General features: G+C 37.2%; 1 pseudogene; it reads right to left on the reverse strand.

The window, feature by feature from the left end:
• Positions 1-4,170: 4,170 nt before the first annotated feature.
• Positions 4,171-7,353, reverse strand: LOC113194179 (large ribosomal subunit protein eL31 pseudogene; annotated as a pseudogene).
• Between the last annotated feature and the right edge of the window lie 228 nt (positions 7,354-7,581).

Raw genomic sequence — 7,581 nt, forward strand, 5'->3', positions numbered from 1 at the left:
TTGTCCATAATGTGATACTTGCCCCTCAGGTGGCTGAAGGTTACATTAAAAATCATGTCCAAAATTTGTAAGGATGACAAAGTTACATGGGAAACTGGATTCGAGGGCTGTAAAGCCCCCTTGCAGATTGGGATGTGTTTCAGTGGTAGTGTCTGTCGAACATGTGGAAGACCTTAGGTTTGATCCCTGCATGTGTGCGCACATATGCGCACTCCACCCCAGCCACCGTTCTCCCATCCTGAAGTCAGGACTCTGGGATGTGGCTTGATGGATATGCTTGAAAACAATAAAATACCAGAGTCTGTTGAACATGCTGGCAAACAGAAATAGCTCCTTCCACAGACTCCAACTGCCTGGTGACCATGCAGAGTTCTCACCTGAAGCATATTGCAAGATGATGCTTATCCATCTCAAAGTCTGCCTTTGTTTATCCTCATTACTTCTAGACATATAAACACATTTGGTCCTTAGAAAGATCTGAACAGGAAAGCAAAGCATTGTCTCTGGAATGAGTTAAGAATGGATTATCCTCCTGACCCTCAAACCTGCAGGACTTGGGTAATATGTACCAGTAGAAATAAGGAGAGCAAGCATAGGAATGAATATGGAAGATATCATGTGAGTGGGTAGGGGAATGGGATTAAGTCTGAATGGGGAGAGTTCATTCATACCAGGGTTCAGATCAGTATGGGTCTCCCATGACTCACTATTTAACTTCCTGGTCAGGATGGCTGTGGGCAATCCTCATATACAGCTGGACTGCATCCTTGAAACTTAGAGATAATGATGGGCCAAGTGAGCTGAAATAGTTTCCAAAATTTCCCTAACAAAATAGTAGGAATAGTTCTGCAGGTTTAGAAAGCTAACAGACTTACCATATAGGACCTGGGAACTTGCTAGCTCACTATGTTCTTCTCTTGGATAACATTCCTTTCTCCAAAGTAAAATGAAAGCATTTCATAGGAATCACGATGAAAAGTACACATATGGAAACATGCTCAATCAGGCTGCAAAGATTAAATTAAAAATGAGCTATAACTGTATTTATAAAACTTTATTCATTCAAAAGTCTGATAAACCCTTTTTGTCCACTACCACACACCACCTTAAATCTTCCTTTGATTTATTTTTTGCCCCCAACTTTATTAACAGACAGTTTTCAACTAAAAATTGTATTTATTTGTAAGGTGTACAACTTGATAATTTGATATATGTAGACATTGTAAAATATTAACCACAATCAAGCTAAGTAACGTCTTAACTTCATGTTTACCTATGTGTGCTGCAGACACTTAAGATCTATCTTCTAAGCAAACTACAAGTATGTAATATCGTTGACTATAGTCACATTGTTGTATATTAGATCTCTATAGCTTATCTTACACGCTGAAATGCTGTACTCCTTAACCACCCTCTCCCCATATTCTACTCCTCCCAATCCCCGACACTCACCAATTCTACTCTCTAATTCTATGAATTTGACTTTTGTTTTTTCAATGCTGGGGATTGAATCTAGGGCCTCGAATATGCTAAGCAAATGTTGTACCACTAAGCTACATCGCAGCCCTGAATTTGACATTTTTAGAATCCACATGTAAGTGAGATCATGCAGTATGTGTCTTCCTGCATCTCATTTGCTTTAGCATTATTGTCCCAGCTTATATTCCCACTAACCATCTACAAGGGCTCCTTTTTCTCTGCATTCGCTCAAACTGTTGCTATCTTTCATCTTTCTGATAACAGCCATTCCATTAGGTGTAAGGTGGTATCTCTTTGGATTTTGGTAGCATTTCCCTGATGATTAGTGAGATTAAATTTTCTTCAAACATCTGTCAGTCATTTCTATGTCTTATTTTGAGAAATGTGTATTCAGATACTTTGTCCAATTTGTAATATCTTTTCTAAGTTGCATGAATTTCTTATATGTTTTGGATTTCAACCTATTGTCAAACATATGGTTTTCAGACATATGCTTTTCCTTCTGTTTACTGTCTCTTTTGCTATGCAGATATTTTTGTTTGTTTTTGTTTTGGGTTGTGACTGTATCCTCTCTGTATACCCTTTTATTCTGTTAACTATGCTTTTGGTATTACATTAAAAAAAATGCCCAACTAACGCCAAGAATTTCCCCTGTATTTTTTTCTAGTGGTTTTATGGTTTCAGGTCTTATATTTAAATCTTTAATCTATTTTGAGTTGATATTTACATATTGTGTGAAAAGAGTATCCAGTTTCAATCATCTGCATATGGAAAGCCAGTCTTTCCAACATCATTAATTGAAGAGATACCCTTTACCATTGTGTGTTCTTGGCACCCTTGTTGAAGATTAATTGAATGTAGACATGTGTATTTATTTCTGGGCTCTCTATTTTATTCCATTTGTCTATATGTTTATTTTTTTAACAGCACCATACTATTTTGGTCATTATAGCTTTGTAATATATTTTTAAATCAAACAAAGCTGGTGCCTCCAGCTTTGTTTTTCTTTCTCAAGATTGCTTTGGCTATTTAGGGTCTTTGTGCTTTCATATGAATTTTAGGATTTTTTTCTATTTCTATAAAGAATCCCATTGGGTTTTTGATAGTGATTGTGTTACATCCATAGATTGCTTTGGTCAGTATGAACATTTTTAAAACATTATTTCTTCTAGTCCATGAACATGAAATGGCTTTCCATTTGTCGATCTTAACTTCTTTCAACATTTTATAATTTTTAAATTATAAGTTTTTTGTTTCTTTGGTTAGGTTTATTTCTAAGCACTTTATTGTTTTTGTTGCTACTATTAATGACATTTTCTTGGTTTCTATTCTTTCCTTTTTTTTTTGACAGTTCTTTGTGTATAAAAATTCAATTAACTTCTATATGTTGCTTTTGTATCCTACAACCTTCCTGAATATTTTTTATTGATTTAACCATTTTTGTTATTGTTGAGTTTTAGACTTCTCTACAAATAGGATTGTGTCATGTGTAAATTGAAATAAATGTGCATCTTCTTTTCAGATTTGTGGCCTTTTCTTTTTCTTTTCTTTTTTTGGTTTGCTTTTTTGTTTTTGTTTAATTGCTGTGGCTAGGACTTCAAACAGTATGTTGAAAACAGTGGCAAGAGTGTGTATTGTTGCCTTATTCCAGATCTTTGTGGTGAAACTGAAGTTTTCCATTTCTCCCCACTGAGTATGATGTTAGCTACATGCTTTTCAATATATGGCCCTTGACATGTTGAGATAAATTGCTCCTGTACTTACATTGTGATTTTTAATCATAAATGAAGGTGGAACTTTGCAAATGCTTTTTCTTCACCTGTTGAGAGGGTCGTGTTATTTTTTTCCCTTTCATTTTGCTAATTGAATTATTTACCAATATTGAATCATTTCTGGTATCCCAGGTCTAAATCCCACTTGGGCATGTGCATGATTCTTTGACTGTGTTGTTGAATTTGATTTGTTAGTATTTATTGGGGATGTTTGCCTGTATGTTCATCAAGGAGATATTGGCCTGTTTTCTCTTCCTGTGGTGTCTTTGTCTAGTTTTGGTGTCAGAGTTATGTTAGCCTCATAAGATAAGTTTGGAAGTGTTTTCTCATATTTTTTGGAAAAGCTTAAGAAGGCTTGGTATGAAATTTTCTTTGAATGTTTGGTGGCATTCATCCATGAAGCCATCTGGTCCTCAGATTTTCTTTATTGGGAGGTTTTGTTTTTGTTTTTGTTCTTAAATGATGGTTCAATCTCCTAGCTGGGTGTGATGGAACATGCCTGCAATCTCAGCTACTCAGAAGGTTGAGGCAATAGAATCACAAATTTGAGGTCAGTCTGGACAACTCTGTGAGACCCTGACTCAAAATAAAAAATAAAAATAAAAAGAGTTGGAGATATGACTTAGTGGTAGAGGTCTTGCCTGGCATGTATGAGGAACTACGTTCCATCCCTGGTACAAACTATTAAACAAACAAACAAATAAATAAATAATAAATAAATAACTCAGTCTCCTTTTTAGTTATTGATCTGTTTAAGCTTTCTATTTCTTCTTGATTCACTTTTGGGAGGTTTTTTCTCAGAATTAATCCATTTCATCTAGGTTACCCAGTTTGTTGTTATATAATTCTCAAGTTAGTCTTTTTTTTTTTCCAGTCAAACTTTATTGCATAATGAGCAGTGGGTTCTTGTCCACGCTGACTACAGCTTTTTGAATGTAGTAACAGGGACATTGGTTACAAAAGTATAGAACTCGTTTGGTGAATATTCAGCCTCATTATGTTTTCTGGACAATCATACATGGATAAAATGTCTTATTCCTTTGGCCCAAAAAGCTTTGTTAAGCTTAGTATCAATACATATATCTGGGTCCCCATCTCCTTTGTGGCAAATTTCTAGATCTCCTTGAGTGACTAGGGACACATCTTTTGAAGCCCATTCCATGGCTGTGCTTGCTAATGTTGATGGTGCCTTCTCAGGTCACTACCTTACTGTTGACAGAATGGCCCTTCTTACCACCCATCTTTGTGGGGGCTATTCTGCCTTACCCAACTTGGAAAAAAAATAAAGCTTCTATTTCTTTTTATTTCTGAGGATCTGTTGTAGTGTCTTCTCTTTTATTTCTGATTTTTAAAAATTTGAGGTTTGTCAGGTTTATTTTTTCAAAACCCCAACTCTTCGTTAATTTTTTTCTTTTCATTCTCTACTTGATTTATTTCTGCTCTCTCATCACTGTTCTTTTCTCTAATTCTGAAAACTTTGGTCTTAGTCTGTTGTTCTCTTTCTAGTTTTGAAGTGTAAAGTTAGGTTGCTTGAGATCTTTCTCTTTTTTTAATATTTATTTTTTGGTTAGACACAATACCTTTATTTTGTTTATTTATTTTTGTGTGGTATTGAGGATCAAACCCAAGGTCTCGAGCATGCTAGGCAAGTGCTCTACTGCTGAGCCACAACCCCAGCCCAAAGATCTTTCTTTTTGAGTGTCTTTACTGCTGCCAACTTTTCTCTTAGTACTGCTTCTGCTGTATCCCACAGTTTTTGTTATGTTGTGTTTTCATCCTTATTTGTTTCAAAATACCCTTCAAGTTCTCTTTTCAGTTCCTCTATGACTCAATAGTTGTTCAAAAGTTCATTGTTTAGCAGAGTTAGATAAAAGTAATAATTCCTAGTGTTCTATAGAACAGTGGGTTGACTATAGTTCACAATGACCTATTATGCATTTGATGAATAACTAGAAAGCTCAAAGTCTCCAAATGCAAAGTGGTGATGAGGAGATGAAAACATTGGTTACCTTGATTTGATATCTTTTGTTCCTGAGTTTAGATAACTGGGCTCTAATATGTCTTGAAGAAGATCTCTTGGATTTTCAGTCCAGGTGGGTTCTTGGGAATCTTGATGTGGATATTCATTTCCTATCCTCGTTTTAAGATGTTTTCTGTAATTGTTTCTTTAAATAAACTTTGTGTTTGTTTCTCTTTTTCTGATCATTCTGGGACTCCCATAAAGTACGTATTGTTCCATGTCTTACAAGTCATATAGGTTTGCTTTACCCTTTTTCATTTTCTTTTTGCTTCTCTCACTGGATAATTTCAAATGATCTGTTTTTTTTTTTTTTTTGTGTGTGTGTGTGTGTGTGTGTGTTTATTTGTTTGTTTGTTTTATACTGATTCTTTTCTTTTGCTTGGTCAGGTTTGTTGTTGAAGCTCTCATTGTATTTTTCAGCTCCAGAATTTTCATTTAGTTATCTATCTGTGGTCTCTTGTAGTTCACTGAGCTTCTTTAAGATGAAAATCGTGATACCTTGACGATACCATGTTTTCTCGATTTTATTTCTAATAGCTTTGCTTTAATGTCTGCATATTTGAGGGAATATTTGTCATTTCCAGACTTTATAGACTGGTTTTGATGGAAAGAAACTTTCCCTATGGGTGTTGTTAAGGGTACTGGCTGCATGGGGTGTAGCAATTCTGACACCAGGGAGAGTTCAGCAGCATAGTTTCCATATAGCTGTGTCAGCTGAGGTCAATGTTGGCCAAGATTGTGGGGTCAAGGCTGAGTGTGTTCAGGGCATTGGCAAGAGCTGTTGACCTCCTCAGAGGCAAAGTTTACCATGGTCTTCCAATTTTTTTTTTCTTCAGTGGGGAGCAACTAAAGCTCTAGGATCCAGGTATGCCAACTGAGGCAGCAGCATCTGTTTCTGAGGCTTGGATGCTCATGGGTAGCAGTAGGCTGGGGTCTGGAGTAAAACTGTGTGAGGAGCAGCTGTGGTTTCAAGGTCCAGGTTTGCACATAGATGCAGGCAGTGTGTATGTGTGTATTGGGGGTGACAGTGCTAGCCCAGGGTAGCCTAACGGTGGCTCTTTCTCCAAAGAGGTAAGGTAGCCTGTCCTTGTGAAGTGGGGGTTTATGGCAGCTTACACGGCTGTTGAGGCCCTCAGTGCCAAAGGCTGCTGGGGTACCCTACAGAGCAGGCCACTGGGGACTGCAGCAGTACCTGCTGCATGGCTGATATGGTAACTAATCCTTCTTTCTTCCTAGCTGCCTCCAGATATCTCAGCTAGCAGGGAGTGGTAGGGCATGCCTGTAATCCCAGTGGCTTGAGAGGCTGAGGCAGAAAGATTGCCAGTTCAAAACTAGCCTCAGCAAATTAGTGAGGTCCTAAGTAATATGTGAGACTCTGTTTCAAAGTAAAAAATAAAAAAGGGCTGTGGATGTGGCTCAGTAGTTAGGTGCCCCTGAGTTCAATCCCTGGTACATATAGCTGATACATATATCAGCTATGTTGATCTTCCCCAAAAGAAGATGTAGGTGGAGTGAAACTGAAGCAGGTCCTTCAGGCAGTGCCCCCAAAGTCTGAAGAAGCTGGTTATTCACTCTGCTCTCCTTTTCCTTCTGAGAGGAATACGTGGACCAGGGGTTTCCCTCTTGGCACTGAGTGGTAGCATCCTGCAGGATGGGATAATGTAAATGAATGAAGCTGTTACCCTTTCTTTAGTTATTCTCTTTTTTTCTCCATTATTGCTGCAACTTCTTATTTGGACTCCTGAACTCTCCTAGAGCTTTTTATTGTTGTTATTCATTGATATCTGCCTGTTATTTTACATGGGAGGAATAAAGCTGGGATCTCCTCCTCTGCTATCTTGCAGGTGTCACTCAGATATTCCTGAGGTCTTAGCAAAAGGTAGTAAAGCCACATGTTTGATTTGATCATTACATTCAGGGCATTATTGTTCACTTGAAAATCTTTTGCAAGATAGAGATATATTTTTACTTTCCATCCCAGAAAGCCCAGGCTCCTCTATATTTCCTCTAGATTGTGTTTCTAAACTAAATTGTGTTTAGAAACACAATTTAGCTTATTTCTCATTTTCTTTACCTTGTCATGCACGACTTGAAGATAACAGACACTTTGAACATTCTGCTTTCAAACCTCCTTAATCATATCTGAAATTATGCTTGGTGTTTTTCTTATCTTTCCAGTCAGTCCAGGAGATATTACTGCCAGTTGGTTAGCTGCTGAATCACATGGGTCATCATTTTTTCCTGCTGCTCTATAGCAATTTTCTCTTTGCTCCACTGTTTTCATTAACACTTAATTTGTCACTTTTTTGA

Source organism: Urocitellus parryii, chromosome 9 (assembly GCF_045843805.1).
Source record: "Urocitellus parryii isolate mUroPar1 chromosome 9, mUroPar1.hap1, whole genome shotgun sequence".
In the NCBI taxonomy this organism is placed as follows: Eukaryota; Metazoa; Chordata; class Mammalia; order Rodentia; family Sciuridae; genus Urocitellus; species Urocitellus parryii.